The sequence below is a fragment of the Podarcis bocagei genome (genome assembly GCF_964188305.1).
Source record: "Podarcis bocagei genome assembly, chromosome: 6".
NCBI classification, from domain to species: Eukaryota; Metazoa; Chordata; class Lepidosauria; order Squamata; family Lacertidae; genus Podarcis; species Podarcis bocagei.
The window spans coordinates 55,031,243-55,052,248 of NC_138130.1; the positions used below are offsets into that span (position 1 = coordinate 55,031,243).

Consider the following 21,006-nt stretch of genomic DNA (forward strand, 5'->3'; position numbering starts at 1 on the left):
TAAACTAACTGCCGCGGACCTGAGTGAAAACTATCTACAGACCTGAGTGAAAACTATATACAGTATCCCCCCTGTTGGCCCAGGGTGAAACTACACTACATAACACCCCTCCCCACCGAGATAAGGCGTTAGTTACAATCGTAATGGTTTCCTTATATACAGCACTACGCGTAATGGTTCAATTAGGCACAAAAGCATATCGGTTACATTTCCCATACTTAGACCAACAGTGATACCTGTCCAACAACGTAGTCCTTTAAATGAGTTGGGCGCTTGGAAATTCTGCCAGACCGCCGGGGACTGGTAGCCAAGTCCGGAGGGCCACACAGTTCTCGCTGAGGCTGTGGTGCAACCCTAGGTGGCGTTGGAACCAACTCCCCTGGATCCGCTGCTGTGGGTGGAGCCTCCGCAAGTGGAGTGGTCTGAGTCTGTTCTGAGACGGCTTGGTTCGGCTCCACGCTGGCAGTTTGCGAGGGAGGTGTAGGTGGGGCCTCGCCATCTGTACGTGTCTCTTCTGGAGCCGCAAGCGCAGTTGGGGGCACCTCGGTAGTGTCTAAGTCGCCAACCCTGCGCCTAAGCTGGTCTATGTGCCGTCGCCACAAACGCCCGTCTTCGAGTGCCACCTGGTACGAGCGAGGTCCAGTGACTCCCACTACTGTGGCTGGCACCCAAGGAATGTCTCCCACATAGTTCCGGGCAAAGACCTGGTTTCCTGGGACAAATGACCGTGGTGCGTTGGCACAGCCTGGGGGTTCAGCCACGGCAAAGTCTGGGTGTAGCCGGTCGAGCGGTGACCTGAGGCGGCGGCCCATAAGCAGTTCAGCAGGACTCCTCCCTGTGGCCGCATGAGGAGTGATGTGCTGCACGAACAAGTATTCGGCGACCCGCTCATGCCAGTCTCCCCGGTCCAGGCGCGCCAGTGCCTCTTTTGTCGAGCGCACCATTCTTTCCGCTTGCCCGTTGCTGGATGGATGAAAAGGTGCCGTTAGGGCATGGCGGATGCCCAGTCCCAAGAGATACCGCTCAAACGTGCCTGACGTGAACTGCGGTCCGTTGTCAGAGACAAGGACATCAGGACACCCATGCGTTGCAAACAGGCCTCGCAGCACCCGGATGACAGCTTCGGTAGTGGTGGAGGGCATCAGGGCGACCTCCAGCCATTTGGAATAGGCATCTACCACTACCATAAAGGTCCGGCCGTGAAAGGGGCCAGCCAGATCGATGTGCACCCTCGACCAGGGTGTCTTTGGCGTCTCCCAGGTGTGTCCCTTAGCTGCCGGTGGTGCAGGCCTCGACTCTTGGCACGCCTGACAGGCGGATACCCAGGCAGTGATGGCATCGTCCATATTAGGCCACCAGACGTAACACCGAGCCAACGCCTTCATTTTGACAATTCCCGGGTGGCCAACGTGCAGAGCCTCCAGGACGCGCTGACGGAGTCCCTGGGGAATCACGACGCGGTCTCCCCACAGCAGACAGCCGCGATGAGCTGAGAGTTCATGTTGTCTGGTTGCGAAGGGCTGGAACTCCGATGCAAAAGGCCCTTGTGGCCACCCCCTCCACACCCAGTTGAGCACCCGGCGGATGGTGCGATCCTGGGCAGACGCGGAGGCCACAGTGGCAGCCGATACAGGTGCTGCCGGAAGATCCTCAATCAGAAGGAGCGATGAAGCTGGAGCCGGGTCTTCCACAAATGCTGGAAGAGGGCAACGGCTGAGGGCGTCGGCATGGCCCATCGATTTCCCCGGGCGATGGATGAGCCGGTAGTGGTAGGCAGCCAGGAAAACAGTCCATCGCAGCATGCGTGGTGAGAGGACCGGTGGAGTTGGACGATCACCGGCGAGGAGGCCCAGGAGTGGCTTGTGGTCAGTGATGAGGTCAAAAGTCCTGCCATAGAGGTATTCATGGAACCTCTTCACTCCAGCCACAAGTGCCAATGCCTCCTTGTCGAGCTGGCTGTAATTCCGTTCCGTCGGAGATAGTGTCCTGGAAAAGTAGGCGAGCGGTGCTTCTCTTCCATCTGGGAAACGGTGACTAAGGACAGCACCGATGCCAAAAGGTGAGGCGTCGCAGGCAAGGACCAGCGGCCTGGATTCACTGTACTGTACCAGCACACTGTCTGAAGAAAGGAGAGCCTTGACCGCGTTGAAGGCCGCCGTCTCTCGATGACCCCAGGCCCAAGGCGTCTTAGTGCTAAGGAGTCGGTGAAGAGGCTCAGCCACAGTGGCTTTGTGGGGCAGGAACATGTTATAAAAGTTCAGCAGCCCCAGGAATGCCTGCAACTCCGTTTTGTCCTTTGGGGTGGGGGCCTGCTGGATAGCACAGATCTTGGATGTGGTTGGATGAAGGCCGGAGGCATCGATAAGATAGCCCAGGAACTCTACCTGTGGAACGGCAATCAGGCACTTCTCCCTCTTTACCTTGAGCCCGGCCTCCTGGAACCTGGTCAGCACGGCACGGAGGCGCTCGAACAGCTGCTGGTGTGATTCTGCAGACACCAAGATGTCATCAAAATATGGTACCACGCCCGGAAGCCCTTGCAGGAGACGCTCCATAAGGCTTTGGAAGATGCCAGGAGCCACACTCACCCCGAACTGCAACCGGCGGCAACGGAATGCCCCCCGGTGGGTGACGATCGTCTGGGCTTCAGCAGTGGCATCATCGACTGGCAGTTGTTGATAGGCTTGGGCAAGGTCCAGCTTAGCGAAGACCTTACCCTCACCCAGGGAATGCAGCAGGTGTTGGACAACAGGAACCGGATAAGCGTGCTGCTGAAGTGCCTTGTTGATTGTGCACTTGTAGTCAGCGCAGATTCTCACCGACCCATCTGGCTTGACAGGCGTGACGATGGGGGTTTCCCACTTTGCGTGGTCAACGGGCTCCAAAACTCCTTGGGCGATCAGTTTGTCCAGTTGTTCGTCCACCTTAGCCTTGAGAGCAAAGGGAACCCGGCGTGGCTTGAGCTTGATGGGGGCGACTTGTGGATCAAGGCTAAAGGAGATGGGTGTACCAGTATATTGTCCCAAGGTGCCGTCAAAAACCTCGGCAAAGTCTTTGACCAGACCCTCAGTCTCTGCGTTAGAGATGCAGTTGATGCCGGTGACTTCCAGGCCGAGGGCATCAAACCAGTCTAGCCCTAGGAGGCTTGGCCGCTGACCTTCGACCACCACCAACCGGAGCAGGCCCGAAAAATCCTTGAAGGCGATCCGGAACCGGCCAACGCCTACCACGGGAATGTCGTTTCCCTGGTAGTCTCTCAGGTGTACGCGGTGAGAGTCGAGTTGCCTTTTGGATACTCTGGGTACCAGTCTTTTGACGGTGCTCCATGACACGGCGGACAGGGCAGACCCGGTGTCGATCTCCATGTCACATGGAGCTCCTTCAATGAGTACCGTGACGTTCAGCTTGCGTCGCGTAGACGAGTCGGTTTGGCCAATCGTGGTTCCAGACGGGCAGCGGCAGTTGGTGAGAGCGAAACAACTTTCCTTGGCAGACTGGAGTGAAGACTTGAACTTGCGAGTCGATGAAGGGGGGGTGTCAGACGGAGCCGATCGGCAGACCTTAGCGATGTGGCCCCTTCTGGAACACCTCCTACAGATGGCGTCTCTGAATCGACACTTGGCACTTGGCACCTGGCCTCCGCAGCCAGCACATTCCGGTTGGCCCTTGGACTTCTGTTGGAGCTTCCTGCGCTCCCGCTTTGTCTGGTGCACGTCATCGTCTTCACTGGAGGATGCCTCATCACTGCTGGCCTCTTCATGATGTACCGGAACTGGCCCCCTAGCAAGACGCGGGCTGCTGGACTTGCGGATCTCCTGGGCGGAGCGTTCAGCAGCTTCTGAGGCCACAGCCTCCTCAATGGCTTTCTGTAGCGTGAGGTCTGGCTTGGCTAGGAGACGCCGTTGCAGATGGATGTCCCGGACCCCGCAGACGATTCGATCCATCAGGGCATCGTCTAGGTCTCGGAACTCACAGTGCATTGCAGCCTGTCGCAGGGCGGTGGCGTAGTTGTTGATTGACTCCCCCTCTGCCTGGTTCCGGTGGTAGAACGCATGGCGGGCAGCAATCTTGGACGGCTTTGGTGCGTAGTGGTTGCGGAGCTTCTCTTGGATCGTGTCCCATGGTGTTGCCTGGACTGCTTCAGGCGCAACCAATGCTCGGGCCGTCTCAAACACCTCAGGCCCACAGAGGCTGAGGAATAGGCCCCGCTTCCGATCCACTGATACTGCTGTCAGCTCGTTGGCTTGGAGGTAGCAGTCGAACCGAGCGAGGTAGGAGTCCCATGACTCAGAGGCTGGCGCAAACGGCGGTAGAGGCACAAATGAAGCCATGATTCCGATGCCGGCGTGAAGGGCAATGGATGGAACACAGTGCTCTAGCCAGAACAGTCAGCTCTGAATTGGTTCTGCCCAGTGATTTCGCTCAGTGATTTCGCTCTGTGATTTCGCTCTGTGATTCAGCTCAGTTCAGAGGCTGGCCGCATCTGGCTGTGCTCTGATGTCCATCCGATCCCTCCTTCGTCGCCAGTGTTAAATAGTGGGTTGACATAGCAGCCGGCACAGCGATTTCTTCAAGTAGCTCTTTATTAAGATAAGCTGGAATAGAACTGACTGCGAACAGCTCAGCCGGCCTGTATTTATAGGCAGCCGGCTGTCAACATTGTAACCACAACAGCTCAGAGTTCCCGCCTAAACTAACTGCCGCGGACCTGAGTGAAAACTATCTACAGACCTGAGTGAAAACTATATACAGTATCCCCCCTGTTGGCCCAGGGTGAAACTACACTACATAACAGAAAGGAAACACTTCTTTGCACAGCAGGCCGCTGGGCAATATGTCACTCCTTTGCTGAGAGAGCCGCACTGGTTGCCAATTTACTACTGGGACAGGTTCAAGGTCCTTGTGCTAATCAACAAAGCATTAAACAACCTGGGACCCAAACTCCTCAAGGACCACTTGATCCCTTCTGGTCCACCTTGGTCACTTAAATCTTCTGATGGGGTGCTTTTAGTGGTTCCCCATGCTCCTTAGGTTTGGCCGACCTGCATCAGGGATTGAGTTTTTAAGTGAGACAGGGCCTGCTCTGTGGAACTCCTTGCCAGGAGAAGTCTGGAAGCAGTCACTACAATAAAATGTAGTGATGATGGCCAGCAACTGGGATAGCTTTAAAGGCGAATTAAACAAATTCATGGAGGATATGTCTATCGGTAGCTTGCAGTCATGATGGTTATCTTTTATCTCCAGGATTGGAGTCAGTATGCCTCTGATTGCCAGTTACTGGGAAATGTGAGCAGAAGAAAGCTCTTGTCCTGCTTTTGGACTTGACATAGGCACCTGGTTAGCCACTGTGAGATCAAAACAATGGAATAAATAAGCCTTTGGTCTGACCCACAAGGCCTCTTCTTCTGCTTATAGGGTTGATGAGCCATGCACTACAGGGCACATTTGATTAAAGAATAATAAGGTGTGCCATTATTTTTAAATTCCTTTCCATTTTTAAAGATTGTTGTTGCTTTTTACTTTGGATAGCCCATTTTTAAATGTTCTCCATAGTACTGCAGGTACCATTAAGGTAACACATATCTGCACTGGGCAGTTTGTAATACAGGTCGGATGAATCTTATACTTGCATCTGCTAAGTTTAATTTCCATTTTATGCATTTTCTTAATTTATACCCCACCTTTCTTCCATTATGAAACCTTAGGTAGTACCACTGGATTCAGCGAGTGTGGTCTAACTATACAAATAAATACGTTGACGTTGTTATTACAGCGAAGAAAATAAGTGCAAAAAAAAAATCTCTGTTGTCCAGAGGGGCACTGATGCCAATAGGATCAAACACACTTAAACTCTGTGTTGGATTGGGGCCAAAATGTTTTGCTGTGGTTACAGATTATGAACCTCTCCAACACGTGTCATATTATCTCTCTCCCCAAATCTTCCAGATTTCAATATTGAAAAATAATAAGTTAAATTAAGGACAGAACAGCCTGTACCTTATAATTATACTCAAGGTGTTTTTATGTCATTTAACACCATGCCAGCTTTTTCTCCACTTCTCCGCAACTTGCTAAACACCAGCATGATGAAGGATTCTGAAGAACTCAAAACCTTGATCACTATTTTGTGACGTTTTCATTGGTGTTGCCCTAGGATACATTTCGGATTTTTAAAACATTGATTGGCATGACTACCAATGAATTAAGAAACCATCCGTGCTAAAGCAGAGTTGTACATGGTTTTTTGGTCTGTTCATCTTTGCAAAGAATTTTATCAGTAGTAGTAATAATAATAATCAATCAATCAATCAATCAATCAATCAATGAGTACTGGGCAGGGGTGCTTGAGGCTTCTGTTATCTGCTGATTTTCCCCTGCAAATCCCCTCCTGCTGGTCTCTGAAATGGAAAGTAAGCCTTAAATGGAGGGGGACAGGCTTGGGGGGGGGGCGGATACTGAGGAGGGTCAGGGAGAATTAGCAGGACTGGGATAGGATAATCTCATCTCATCTCCCCATCCTCTCCTCACTTCTCCCCACTCCTGAATTCATTTGATTTGGGCTGCAATCTTATCGCCCAAGCAGTCCTTACAACAAAAACATTAAAGAGATGCTTCAGATTGCAGAGTTGATACCATTTTTCTAGCTCCTTGTACACCACATATAATGTTAAAATACCAAACAGGAAAAAGGTGGGCGCTCTGACTTTTTCCTTGTGACATGACAATGTTCAGGACTGAAAGATTCCCCCATACAGGATGCAATATATTCTTGAGATTTACAGAGAGTGTTCATTGTGCTGCCCCCCTCCCCACTGCTGTGGCAACTCTGTGTGTAGTCAAACCAAACAAACCATACTCATGTGGTAAGCGATGTATAGATTAATTGAGGGGGTTATTTTGTGGTGTCTGGCAACCTTGTTTGCCTTGCTCAGCAACACCGACTTCTGCAAAACTGCCTGCTTCATTTCTGTCATTTCTTTTTCCCCTTGGCCTCAATTCATTTATTGAAATTAATATGTGGGTTTGAAAAAATAAATATTGAGAACCATGCAATGAAGAGGCACTCAAGCTGATGTGCACCTCAAGCCCGACTCATGCCAACTAGTTCATTATAGTCCCAAACACTAATCTGTGGTATTCCTGGATATCTACACAATCCCCAAATCACAAACACATTTATTATTATTATTTTAAATATTTTGCTGCTGTTCAAAAACAGCTCAGGTGAAGATATGGCACTGTGCAGAATGATATGGGCTCTATAATGTAATCCACAGTGCCACGACTATAAACAGGTCTAAGCAACAATATAGTACGACAGGAAAATGTTATTCAGTAGCTGTGCTGGATTCTACAGGTCTGTTCTGCAGCAGTACTGTGACAATCCATAAATCCTATTTTCCATTGCAGAAAATAAAAAGTACTGCAGACTACCCATTAGATCCAGCAAATCATAGCATATTCAGAACTTAAAAACAACAACCCCCAAACCCTAATGTCTGGAACTGCCTTCCAAAAGTTTAGGCTCGCTATGTTTCTTGCCTGTGACTAAGCTGTCAAAATTACCTTTGTCTGAAGTGGCATGGAAACACTGGATTTAATTGCTATGATCATGCTCAGTTTTGACAGCTGCAATACCTGGTTCAGGAAGGCAGTTAACAAAAAAGTCAACCGTTAAACATGTTTTCTACAACAGAGACTGCTAAGTTGCTACCTTTCAGCATCCCCAGCTAATTAGATGAGACGAGTTGAAGTTAATTTGGTGGAAAACATTTCTTGACTTAATGACATTTATGGGTAATTAGGCATGTTGTAAGAAAGGGATACACATTTACATCTCAGCTTTATTTCCAGCGCTTAATAAGAACCCACCTCTTTCTCCACTGGAGGTTTGGTATTCTCTAAGGAATGCCTTCAACACAGACAGCACCAGCTCCCCTTGTTATTCTGGAAACCAACAATTGTTTGCATGAAACACAGTAATGAGGCACAGGAAGCTAAAATTAGGCACAGCGATAAAATAAAACAAAACACCTGCCTCTTCACTGTCCTGAAAAGGGCTTTAAGCTATTCTAGGGAAGAAGAAAAGTGAATTTTGGATTCCTCAAAATGTATTTTTTTTATTTTGTTCTTCTCCGCTGAAACAGAAATTCTCTCTTATGCTTATGCCAGTTCTTTAACAGAACAGGAACGTTCAAAGTTTTAAGATTTTACTAGATTTCCGATTTTAGTAAGCCAGCAGTCGCCAACTTTTCTGGACCAGTGTGTGGGGGCACATTTTTGGTTTTGAGCAAGTTCTATGGCCCCCAGTCACAAAATGACTGCTTTGGGGTGTGTGGCATAACACAATGTGGCTGCTGTGAGGGCATGGCAGGATACTAAATTAACAAGAGTACCATCATGGGTGTTGCCCTGTTCTCTGGAAGACCTCATACTTACCAGAGTGAGTCAGGTATGTCCTGCTGGTCCCTGTTGTGGAGGTCACAAACACAATGATGCTGTCTTGTAGCACCCTGCTTGTGGTTAACGCTTAGCTGGAATGAAATATTCAACGCAGCAATAGAGAAATTAAAATAATAATTTATTTGTCAGACAAATAAATGAGAGCCACAGTGGTATATGGTTACCAAGCTCTGGCCTGGCCTCCTGCCATTATGGCCAGCACTTATATTCCCTTAATCCAGCCCCCTTTGCTCCTCCTGTGGCTGCCTCTGTCCAATCAGCCTGGTTGGATTTCCTATTGGCTGATTGCTATAACCAATCCTAAAAGATACACCCATATCCTCCTGTCCTTATATGGAACACAAAGAGCTATATATTGTTACATCTATAAATGACAAATAAGTAGTAATATATCTTACATGTGTCTCAACAAGGAATCTTAATTACCAGCTCACCTCTTGCCCTCCTTGCCCTATTGCCTTCTAAAACAAATGGTTAATCTTAAATTTTTATTTTAAACATATGTCAAGGATCTTGAGTTTCACATCAACATTGAAAGATCTCCTTCATTTGAAGGTTTCTAAACAAATGCCTGACAGCTATATATCAGGACTGCTTGGATGGCGTCTTCCTGTCTGGCAGGGGGGCTAGGCTGGTGGCTGACTTAATTTCAGGATAAATACAACTCTTACAACTATATGAAATAAGAATCTAGCATTTCTTAAATCCTTTGCATAATTACATTTAAACCAATATATTTTAATACATAACATAGGTAGCCTTTTAAAAGGAATAAGGCCTTTGTAAAGTAGAAAAGGAACTCAGTAAAAAGGAACTCAGTAAAAAACCAGCTTTCAAAAGAAGCCTCTTCAGTTTACACCCCCCCCTTCAGCCAGCTGCTTTTCCCAACATTTATTGCCCTTTAACTCTCTCAGTTTAAGAAAGAAACAGCTTTAAAAAGACTTCCCAAAAATGCTCTCCCAAAAATGCTCTCTTTCTGCCAGCTAGATGCTTCTCCATTTGGTCTTGGCCTTTTAACCTTAGAAAGAAGATCTGGCTCATTTTACTGGGAGGCACATTGGTATTATTTTACTATTTACTCATTCCTAATTATGTTTATCTCTGCCTTTTTTATCTTCTGTAACATGTAGGGTCAGTGTCCTCTCTCTCAGCCTGTAATTCCCCCTTTTTACGACTTTGAGAATTGTTTTCTGCTATAAATCAAGGGGCCCCTTGTCTAGGAGGAAAACATTGCCAAGGTTCTCTAAGCAGCTGTCTTCTGCCTGGCATGAAACTTTTGAAAATCTTTAAGCTCTCTCTTTAATATTAATAAAAATGCAGGCTTATGCCTGATGCCTCAGTCTAACAAAAACAGGGAGCATTCCCCAGCACAACACATATGCAGCTCTCCCTCCATCCCTCCCTCCCTCTCTGCCTTTAAAATTCAACAAGTGAAGCTTTCCCCACCTAATAATGATAAGGCATTGTTAACCAGCAGAATTCCTGCCTGCTAGGCAGCAGTTATAGGCATAGATGCCCTGAGAGTGACAATGGTAGAAACCCTACTGCCAACTCATATCAAATCTGACGAGTATTCTTTCCCCAGAACATGCATCTTTGATTTGATTTTTGCCTAGTGGACTTCAATTTTGTAGAGCTGGCCTAGATAATTCAGTCTGTGTGGATCACCAATATTTTTAGAGGGGGAAACGAAAAAGCAAAGGCAAGCCAATTGCTGCTTGCCTCATTCTGCTCTCGGGGGTTTTCTCTGACACAGCCGCATTGGCTGCTGGCCACAGATGGCTGAAATCAGGGCAAAGTCCCAATGTAAACAAGGCCTAAGATGGCTGGGCTGGGATTTGCCTCTTCCAGAAAGTCCTGCTGCTTGAAGTGCCATCCGTCATCTCTGGCAAACTGCAGCGGAATGTTTAAAAATCATATTCCCCTGGGTCAGAGAAATGATTGAGAAGTTCCTAGGCAGAAATAGGAGGTGGGGGTGGAGATGCAGCCTAATCTTTTCCTTGGTAGTTATTTTTGGGCCTTCCAGATGTTGTTGAACTACAATGCCCATATTTGGCCATTGACCAGGCTTTGAGGGGCTAATAGGAGTTGTAGTTTTGCAATTTCTGGAGGGCCAAATGTTCCTCACCTTTGCTGTACACACTTACCTAGGAATGTCCCACGGAGCTTAGTGGGACATGCTTCTGAGTAGGATTGCACTGGAGTTCAGGGGTTGAATTGTGGCTGATATCTGCTGATCAAAATGAGAACTCATTAAAAGTGATATTTGGGTATAGACTAGTGTTAGTGTGTGGTTGCTTATCTTAAAAGGAAAAGCCTTAGTCATTGTAGTGTCTTAAATATAGGTAACTGGCATCTTTCACTGCTTTCACCATGGCACGGCACAAAATGGCTACTGTGCAAAATAATATGTGTGGCACTTTTTAGTAATGAATTGGTGCGTTTTGTTTCAAGTAAGGGAGGATGACTGGTGCCCAATTCTTTCCAATTACTATTGTTCTATGCAGTCCATATGGGAACAACACCCAGTTCCTGCTTATTGTTGCTGGCCTGAATGAAGTAGGGGGGGTTGGCTGAAAGGTTTCTACAAAAGCAGAATCTCCCCCCATCCCACAGGTTGCTACTTGGTAATTATTTTGTAACATACTTTCCCCTCTACTATTTGTTTAATGCCACCATAGCTAGGGAACATCCCTATTTATAGATATTCTCATGTTTGAAATTCTTAATCTGAAATGCTTTATTTGGAACACTTCATTTTAGTTATTTTGTAAGGGTGTCTGACTATGGGAAATTATTTTTTGTATTTGCTTTATTTGAAGTGTTTATAGATTTGAAGTGCTTATCGACTGAGAAATAATCAAGTTAACAGCACAATCCTATACATGTCTGCTGGAATAGCTCAGTTGGTAGAGCATGAGACGTTTGATCTCAGGATGGTGGGTTTGAGTCCCACATTGGGCAAAAGATTCCTGCATTGCAGAGAGTTGGACTAGATGACCCTCATGGTCCCTTCCAACTCTACAATTCTATGATTCTATGTCTACTCCACAGTAATTCCCATTGAGTTCAATGGGACATATGCATTCATGTAAATAGATATAGGATTGCAGCATACATCTACCAGAACTGGAACATGAAATAGACTGCAAAGGAGCACTAATCCCCAAGTGGAGATTTCAGTGTTTCTTATTCCTTCTTACATTCAACATGCAATAAACACATTTGTTAAACTATTAGGAAAGGCACATATATATGGTGTGGGTGGGAAGAATTGTAGACAAAACCTTTCTTCTTTCAGCTCTCTGACCAGTAAGGGGCACTGTTGGTTGTGAGAACTATGGTAATTGGTCAGTAACTGAAGGACCAGTTTTCATTATGGACTGACTGACTCATAAGCACAAACATCAGGTGCTGTTCTCCAAGCTTCAAAATGGAAAATATATACCCGTTCTCACAAGTCACACAACTGTAGGAATCTAACTGTAAATTAATGACATATTTCCAAGTTGCATTGAGATATTCTCAAGATGGTATCAGCAATTACAATTATCATCATTGTGCTTACATTGCATACATTTAAGCATTTAACTGAATCGTTGAATTTAATTAATATTTGAGTCTGCATTTTACCCTTTCCCCTTCTATACTCACATATCTATGGATTTGCTAAACAAGGAAAACACTTTCTGCAGCTGATGAAGTGGACAGTAGTCCATGTAAACTTATGCCATAATGAATTAATTTGTTTTTAAGTTGCTACAAGACTCATTTGTTGTTCACAAGCTGATTTATCACTAAGTATGAATGCCGATGAAACCTCATTTCTTCCACCTGTTCCACAGTTCAATTTTCTTACAGTCTAATGAGGCTTTCCCCCCCTCTGTCCAATATTTTTATTTATTTATTGAATTTATATACCTCCCTATGCCTGGAAGGGACGCGAGCAGCGCTGTGGTCTAAACCACTGAGCCTAGGGCTTGCCAATCAGAAGGTCGGCAGTCAAATCCCCATGATGAGGTGATCTCCCGTTGTTCAGTCCCAGTTCCTGCCCACCTAGCAGTTCGAAAGCACGTCAAAGTGCAAGTAGATAAATAGGTACTGCTCCAGTGGGAAGGTAAATGGTGTTTCTGTGCGCTGCTCTGGTTTGCCAGAAGCGGCTTAGTCATGCTGGCCACATGACCCAGAAGCTGTCTGCGGACAAACGCCGGCTCCCTCGGCCAGTAAAGCGAGATGAATGCTGCAACCTCAGAGTTGTCCGCAATTGGACCTAATGGTCAGGGGTGCCTTTACCTTTACTTTACTATGCCTTGAGGTCTCAGGGGAGTTCACACAATAAAATCAAAATATAAAACTACAAAATACATAATCAAAATAAAGACAACAACCCAATAGCCCCTCCCCAAAACAGAATGTCAGTCAAATCAATCAAATCAAATCAATCAAAGGCCCGGTTAAAAAGGAATGGTTTTGCCTGGCACCTAAAAGTGTATAATGAAGTTGCCAGGTGAACTTCCCTGGGGAGAGCATTCCACAGATGGGGAGCCACTGCAGAGAAGCCCCATTCTTGCATTGCCACCCTCCGGACCTCTGAAGGATGGAGGCACACAAAGAAGGGCCTAGGAAGATGATCCCAGAGTCTGGGTAGGTTCATCTGGAAAGAGGCAGTCCTTGAGGTATTCCAGTCCTGAACCATTTAAGGCTTTATAGGTCAAAAATAGCATTTTGAATTGGGCCCAGAAACTAATTGGTGGCCAGTGCAGTCGGACAAGGATTGGTATAATATGCTCAAACTGTTTTGCTTTGGTGAGCAACCTGGCTGCTGAATTCTGCAAAAGCTGAAGTTTCCAAATCGTCTTCAGAGGCAGTCCTACATATAACACATTGCAGTAATCTAACCTTGATGTTACCAGAGCATAGACAACAGTAGTTAGGCTATCCCTGTCCAGATAGGGGCGTAGCTGAGCTACCAGCCAAAGCTGGTGGAAGGCAGACTGGGCCACGGAGGTCACCTGAGCCTTGAGCAACAGCAAAGGATCCAGGAGTACCCCTAAACTACGAACCTGCTCCTTCAGAGGAAGTGTAACCCCATCAAGAGCAGGCGATCTGCCACCCATCCTGTCTAGGGAACTACCCACTAACAGTGCCTCAGTCTTATCTGGATTGAGTTTCAGTTTGTTGGCTCTCATCCCGTTCATTACCGAGGCAAGACACTGGTCCAGCATTTCCACTGCCTCACCTGCAGATGTAAAGGAAAAATAGAGCTGAGTGTCATCAGCATACTGCTGACAACATACTCCAAACCTCCAGATAACCCCACCCAGCAGTTTCCTGTAGATGTTAAACAATGTGAGGGATAGGATTGAGCCCTCAGAACCCTACCTTGAAGGTTCCATGGAGCTGAAAAACATTCCCCAAGCAACACCCTCTGGGAATGACCATCCAAGTAGGACTCAAACCACCTCAAAGCAGTGCCCCCCAACCCTAGTTCAGAGAGTCGCTCCCAAAGGATACCATGGTCGATTGTATTGAAAGCCACTGAGAGGTCAAGAAGAATTAAGATGGACATGTTTCCCTTGTCTCTCTCACGACAGAGGTCATCATACAGGGCAACCAAATCAGTTTCTGTGCCATAACCGGGGCTAAACCCCGATTGAAATGGATCCAGAAAATGAGTTTCTTCTAATAGTGCCTGGATCTGGTCTATTTGAAATGAGAGCCAAAGTGATCTCTCCTGGTAGTTTGTGTGCAGCATCATTTCAGAACCGATATGTACACAAGCAAACATTCCCAAAAAAGTACAGCTGCCATCTTCAAACAACTCCCAAGTATTAAATTAAATTCCACGGGGTCCCTAAGTTTCTTGGAGGATATGAAAAAGAACAAGAAAGCTGCTCTTGTCTTACAACTATCTCTCTTTCTCTTTTGATGCACTTGTTGATATACTTCCCTATATATTATTGCTTAATAGTTCATCTGCAAACTTATACGTAGATGATTGTAACATGCCACACCAACATTTAAGTAGTGCAAGATTCCAGGTGCTTACCAGGTTTGTTTTTCCATTGGGAATGAGGCATAGCAGAGACTGTGGCGTCTTTATGATATATGGTTTGTTTACACATATATACAACTTGAGCCTAGGATGGAGGGGGCTCACAACATTAACACCCCAATAAGGTCTTGCTTCTCCCACCACGAAAGTCTCTCCTTCACAAGCTTCAGCCTGCAGCCTGCTTCCAGCTTCCAGCTCTCTCACACAACTCGGCTCTGGCTTTTGTCCTTCTAACTATCAGCTAGTTGAGGTGGGGGCCACCCATTTGTTCCCTGGCACAGAGCCACTTCCTTTGTTACCTTAACGACCCATACTTAGCCCATTACCTCACTAAGAAGCTGGCTTGGCTATTCCAGCAATTGAATCCCTGCTGGATCCTGGAATTAGAAGAGGATTCAGGCATATAGCCTAACACCCCCCAAAAAAAATTATATTACATGGGCCCCTTAAGTTCCCTGGATGAAGAGAGAAAGAAAGAGAAAATCTGCTCTTGTCTTATGACTCCCCTCCTCTCTCCATGTATACACTTGCTGCTGTGCTTCCTTAAATCTTACTTGGTAATTGTTTATTTGCAAACATGTAGATGATTCTAAACATACAACAGTGTGATGCTATGCACACATAATCTCACCAAGTTTTGTATTTCTGCAAACTGTGCCGTCCCGTGCCTTGTGCATGTGTCCATGCCCACAGAGTCATATTGGCTATATTAAGGAAAGACACTCACAGCCTGAACACTGAAACTAGAGGGAATGGTATGTTCTGCATTATGCACCTTTAGTGGAATTTAGGTATAAACAACTTGGCATTCAATCAGCTGGACTGGCAAGGTACTTACCAGCTTTAACAAATCAACTATGTCAGGCTGGATGTGCTGCCTATAACCCAGTGTCTATCAACTATCACCATTCAAAAAACATAGCTTAGGATATATATTGGATAATTATTTATCAGCAATCTAGGAATAAAGCTATTGGGGTGGGGGAGTAAAGATGTTCTGTAAATATGTCAAACCGATCTGGATCTAGTTCGCATGCAAGTATGACTTTTTAACTGGCAATGAAAAAGTTAAAACTGATAACTGATTCATGAATTCTTCCTTTCTAAAAAGTGTCCTATTAAAATGCAGATGCAGCTTGCCATTTGCAAAGCACATGGTTATTTCAGATTTGGTATGGGAATCCTTTCTAAGTGTATTTGTATCTTTTGGCTGGAGAGTCCAGCTGTCTCTTATAGGCTTGCACGTATCGCTTCAGATGTCAGCAAATCATTGAAAAGTGTCAGAAAGCGGGAAATGAAAGATAATTACCCAAACTGTAGTGAGCTACTTTGAAAATGAATAGGATCTGTCAGATAGTCCTTTGAAAGCAAGGAGCTAGCTGCCTGAACCGGACATATTAAATGGATATATCGAGGGGCAAGTAATGTTGCTTTAGATTTTGATAATCAGTATGTGCTGGGTATTTGGGAGAGAGAAGCACAGAATGGCAGAGAATATCTAGAGGCAGATATTTAGGCATGTGATGTCTAGTATTGTTCAACATACACAAAGATGTTTTTGCCCTTTCTCTTTAAGAATACAGAGTGGGCCAGTTATGGACTATAGAGGTGGTGATGCTTTCCTCTCCAGAATTTTAGACACTTTATTGCCTCCTATAAACATTACATCCCCACCCCCACATACAGTGGTTAGCTTTTAGAGCTTGTTCCCATTCTTCCTTTTCCCCTTAAAATGTCACGAGTAGAGAAAGAGGAAGAGGCAAGGAAGAAGAAACAGACCCTTAGCTAAGCTTTCCAACCATCTCATTAGGTCAGAGGTGGATAACTTCCAATGCAGGGTCCTGATCTAGCCCAGCTTTCTGCCTCCATTCTATATCAGGGTTGGGAAAGCTGTGCTCCTGCAGAGTTATTGGACTCCCAACTCCCATCAGCCCCAGACATCCTTGGCCAGTGGCCAGAGATGATGTGAGTTGTTGTCCAGCAACATCTGGAGGGACAGAGGTTCCCCAGCCCTGTTCTATATGCAAAATGATGCACATGGCTGTTTGGACCATGCCTCTTGCTGGATAGGACTCCAGGTTCACTGCCAGGCAGTGATGGCAGATCTCACAATGCAGTTCCAGGTAAGAGGACTCGATTCTAGTTATTTTCCTACTCTCATCTCCAACAGTTAATCTGGATGGTTAGAGTGGGCCACTGTCTTTATTTTATATCTATGGGCAGTATTCAACTTTTACTCAGAGCTGTTGGCATCAAGAGACAATGGAGTGCGCCTCTGGGGGTGAAACCAAACTACTGTGTTAGCAGCGCTGAAGTGACCTCCCCAGGACACAAACATGGGCAATGGGTCTGGAGATCCTGGGCTGCCCAGACAAGACCCCCTTGCTCGGCCTTGCTGATGTGGTCCATAGGAAAGCAGAGCAATACCTTTGGCACCAGCTTGGCTGCAGGAGTTGCTGGGAGGAGGCATACAAGATGCCATTCAACCACCTTAGGGACTCCACTAGGGTTTACTTCTTAGTCTTTTCATCTCTCCCAAGATATCCCACAAGGCAGCTGAGGTTTAGGATCAGAATTTTCCTTCTCCTAGATGGGCAGTCTTGCCATGTTGATGAACCCCATCTTCCTCTTCCTTCCTTCTACAGCACATGCAGAAACCGCTTTCTTGACTGTTGGATCCACTATTAGTCTTGTGTGCTCAATCTGCCAGAGGCTGTCTTCACATTCAAGGGACCTCCCTAACTTACTGAGGGTTTGAGACCATTGGCTACCCTCACCTGGTTTAGCCAGCCAGCCAAAGCCATTTCCTGGGGTGCGGCCACTGCCGTTTACTGACAGCTTCTAGGAGCCACAGGTGAGAGCTGATTGCACAGTGGGGACCAGAGGTAGACAAACTACCCCAGAAAGAGCATGACCTGTCCCTCACCAGAGGTACTACTCCTTTCCTAACACCCCATACACCCCTTACTTGTAGATCCATTGAAATGAATGAACATGACTAAGTCTCATCCATTAAATGAGCCTATTCTGAGTAAGTTAAGTATCATAAAAAAATATAGGGTGCTAGTCAGCTAACTGGAAGCCTTTTTCAGCATTAAGAAGTGCATGTGTATCCTTAAAAAACAGAGTAGTATTGTCCTGTTTTACTAACGCTTGTCCACTGACTTAGCTGACATTCAAGCTTAAATTTTATTGATGTAAAAGTAAGTCAAAAGCATGCTGCATTTCAATGAATTGATTTGTTTTTGGAGGCTTGATTTAAATATCTGAAAAGAACACAAAACAAAACAAAGGAATTGAAAATGAGTGAAGTTTTAAAAAGAGAACAGATCCTTGTCGCTGAGGAGATGTGTAGCTTCTCCAGGGAATTTGGTTACTGCATAATCCCTGCGACCAGGAAACAAGGAGCGTCAACCCAGAAGGAAGCGGAAAGTAAGAAAAAGGAAAACGTGTCTCAGAGAAACAAATTCCTAGAACTCTTCTTATGCTAAGTATGCCTTTTGCTGCTTGCCTTCAAAACTCATTTTTATATTCAACTACTGAGGCTAGGTCTCATTTTATTTGTTTAGTTACATTCATAATATAATATTCATAATATTCACTTTCATAAAAATGTGCCAAGGCGGTAGACGACATATAAGAATAGAAGCATCAATACAAGGCTTCCATAAAAACATCAGTAATTCAATTGATGGATGAAAAAGAGAAAGAATCACATTAGCACAGGCATGTCTAAACAATACAGTTTTCAAAATTCTGAAGGAATAGGCTGACAGGACAATTCCACAGGGCAGGGATCTCTCACACTAAACACTTGGTCCCTAGTGAAGGCCAACTGAATCTTAGGGACATGAGGAACTTTTCTTGGGGTATACAGGCATGCATGGTGCATATTCCCATCTATCAATGCTGATTATTATTTTTTAAATATATGTATATAGCCTCTCGGGTTTAGTCTAATAGTTAAATGGTTAAATGTGCAGGGCTGGCTCCAAGCTTAAGGGGGCCTTTAGCATGAGGCCCATTTTTGGTGGGGCCAAACACTGGCTCTCTTGCAGTAAATATAAAAAGGTAAAGGGACCCCTAACCATTAGGTCCAGTCATGGCCGACTCTGGGGTTGCACGCTCATCTCGCTCTATAGGCCGAGGGAGCCGGCATTTGTCCGCAGACAGCTTCCGGGTCATGTGGCCAGCATGACTAAGCCGCTTCTGGAGAACCAGAGCAGCACACAGAAACACCGTTTACCTTCCCACTGGAGCGGTACCTATTTATCTACTTGCGCTTGACGTGCTTTTGAACTGCTAGGTGGGCAGGAACTGGGACCGAACAACGGGAGCTCACCCCGTTGCAGGGATTCGAACCGCCAACCTTCTGATTGGCAAGCCCTAGGCTCTGTGGTTTAGACCATAGCACCACCCGCTTTATAGTAGTATTAAACCATGTGACATGCATTTGCTTTATCACTTTAGCCACAAATATTCCTTGTTTCAACTGCAATCAAACTGAGAGGTAGTTCACAGATTTTTGCAACATATTGAAACTCCGCTTTTGATATGCAGCTGTAAAAATCTAAAAACACACTTCAGTAAAAGAATATTCTGCAGTGTTGTGTGTGTGCACATGCACATGCACACACAACTGGAAACATGGCCATGCCTCGTACACACGTGTAACATTCTCCTGGAGCAAGGAAGGGAAGCCCATCCTCTGATTGTAGGTGAACTTTTTTTCTTAACAAGGAGCACCTCTTCCCATCCAATATCCTATTTGTGGGGACCTCAAAGAAAAGGGTAAAACTCATCATGTAACAACTCTTGTAATTGTATCTAGCTCAGGTTGAAAACTAACGAGGTCCTTTGTACTAATGGCAGGAGATAATTAGCACTTACACAATGCTAATCTTTTTAGAATGAGACTTGTTGCACTGATACCTTGAAAAGCGTGGAAGTGTGGCTAATACACTTTAGCAAACTGGAGACGCCAGGGTCATAAAAGAGACGTTAGCTGAGCTCAAACAATTAACACCAGTCATATCCCCACAAGTCAGCTCAGACTCATATTAGTCTTCATTAAAAGGGTTAGTCTTTAACTGGATTTGCAATTCCTCTTAACTAGGCGTTCCTTTCAAAGGCTGCTGCAGAGCAAACACAGCACCGGCAAAGATACATTGACCTTATTTAGAAAGTTTCATTTATTTCCCTGAGATGAGTTGTTCTTCAGATTCCCTTCCTCCCCCCGCCCACTCCTTTATGAACTGCCATTCAGGTAAAGGAGCATTGTGAGTGGCTTCTTCAGCTCAGAAAATTATTTGTAAGGCTGTGGCAGACTTTGGACATCCCAGTTGGCAATGAGGAGAAAGGGCTGCTTGTTTCTGGGGTGGCAAGAGAAAAGGCTGGTGCAGGTGGTGAACCATCAGTAAAACATTGTTGGAAGGGAAGCTTGCAGGTGCTAATTCTGCAAATGGATGTGTACTTCCTGGACTGAGCACAAGCTAAAGATGCCTGCCAATACACAACAGAACGGCACTGTTGCCTTATGAGTGAATAAAAAAAGATGTTTCAATGCTGTCGTCGGATCTCGACGATTTGCCACGGAGGACAAAAAGTCTCCTATAAAATTTGATTTAAATAGTCCTATCTCACTTGCGCCCTTGGTGACCAGATTCAATTGTGCTGGTGTCTCCTATGCAGTATGATATCATAGCTTCAGAGGAAGGCTTTCTTTGGAGGTCACATTAGTTTGTCCTGGGGATGCAATCATTTTTGTGTCATGGACAATGTTTTACTGTGAAGATATGGGCCAGATGGCTCAGTCACTTGCAGTCCAGAGCTAAACAGGCTCTTTATTGTTGGGGAATAAACAGAACCGATTGTCTCTTGCTCATGAAACTCTAGTGCCCGTCACTGTTTAAACATGAGCTATTAAATTTCCGTGCCTTGGTGAGAATATGCAAAACAACCAGGGGACAGCCATGAGCTTTGAAAATATGTAACCTATGCATTTTTTATTTATCCATTTTTAGTTAAGATCCACCAGGCCTCCAATATCCCCTTTACCTGTGACGTGAGGGCAGCTGTGGAGATGGTGTCAACTAGTAGCCAGGGATAGCTCTATCACTAGGCAGAGTGAAGCCTTCACCTCAGGTGACAGACGCTGGAGGCATCTCTCCCTCTGGGCATTCCCCTCTCTTGGAGATCAAGCACTCCCCAAATTCAAGTGCAGTGGGTCATGTCATTCAGCTTCTACTGTTGAAATAAGTTCACCTGCCATTCCACAAAGTTTCCATTTATGTAATGGGTGATGCGCCATCTTGTCTTTTATCTCAGGTGTCAAAATGTCAATCTGCCAGTGGTTACCACAGTCACTGCCTCAGCAGTTACCCCTACACCAATCTGAGTACATGGTGCTGGTACACAAACTTCTGAAGTTCTAACCTCTTAAGTCTAGAGTACCATAGGAGCCGACTCCTAGGGGCTGAGGTCCCTTT

General features: G+C 45.8%; 1 long non-coding RNA gene across 1 annotated transcript; it reads right to left on the minus strand.

The window, feature by feature from the left end:
• Nucleotides 1-7,872: 7,872 nt before the first annotated feature.
• Nucleotides 7,873-20,764, minus strand: LOC308589182. The gene is made up of 3 exons (XR_014009134.1): nt 20,576-20,764; nt 10,611-10,693; nt 7,873-7,947 (listed from the first exon to the last, which is right to left on the minus strand). It is a non-coding gene; the product is annotated as an uncharacterized lncRNA (long non-coding RNA).
• Between the last annotated feature and the right edge of the window lie 242 nt (nt 20,765-21,006).